Source organism: Macaca nemestrina, chromosome 5 (genome assembly GCF_043159975.1).
Source record: "Macaca nemestrina isolate mMacNem1 chromosome 5, mMacNem.hap1, whole genome shotgun sequence".
In the NCBI taxonomy this organism is placed as follows: domain Eukaryota; kingdom Metazoa; phylum Chordata; class Mammalia; order Primates; family Cercopithecidae; genus Macaca; species Macaca nemestrina.
The window spans coordinates 138,909,689-138,910,703 of NC_092129.1; positions in this window are offsets into that span (position 1 = coordinate 138,909,689).

Below are 1,015 nucleotides of genomic sequence, written 5' to 3' on the forward strand. Positions count from 1 at the left end.
TACCCACTCCCCTACCCCAACGCTTCTGCCATATGCCTCCTTGTCTTCATTTTCTAGAAATGACCACAAACTTGGTGGCTTAAAACAACAGAAATTTATTTTCTCACAGTTCTGGAGGCCAGAAGTCTGAAATTGAGATGCCAGCAGGGCCAAGTTCCTGTCCAGCTTCTGGTGGCTCAAAGCATCCCTTGGCTCTGGGTTCCAGTTTCTGCCACCACCTTCACATGGGTCTTCGCACGGCTGTCCCCACCGCATCTCTCGGTGTTTTTAATTGTTTCTTAGAAGGACGCTTTCATTGGATTTGGGGCCCACACTAATCCAGCATGATCTCATCTCAATCCTCACCTTCATTACCTCTGCAAAGATCCTATTTCCAAATAACGTCACACGCTCAGGTTCCAGGTGGGCATAAACTTTTGGGGGTCTCTGTTCAACCCACTACATTCCCCCGACCTCAGAGTGAGCCAAACTTAATTCCCCACACTCCCTATTACCTGGCACAGCCACAGCCCCTGCCCAAGCCTGCTTCCAGACGCCCACCGCCCCGCCCCTGCATGTCCCAGGCCCCCTGGCCCTGCGCCTGGGCTCCCCGGTGCCATGCGTGCATGCCTGTGTGCGTGTGCACAGATTCCCTCTTCACTTGGCGGTGAGAAAGGGGGATTCTAGGCTTCAGCAGGAGCCTGCAGGGGCCTCTCTGCTCGGAAATGCTTCTTCCTCTCCCCCTGGCAGCTGTTTGGCTTGGCGGGGGCCCAGCTGGCAGGCTCAGCAGCCAAGGAGCCCTAGGGGGCAGTGGGAGGGAATGGTGAGGGGCAGGCAGCTCCGTCGTCCTCAGACCCAGGCCCTGGGAGCTGGGCCAATGGCGGGCCTCCCTGCTGGCTGGCTCCAGCCCCTTCGCTCTTGGTTCTCCTCCTCCCTGGTCTCTCGTCCTCCCCATCCCATAAAGGGGAATTCTGGAGACCCTCCATCACCCTGCACTAGCCAAGGAGAAGACGTGCAGAAGGGGAGCAGCAACTGG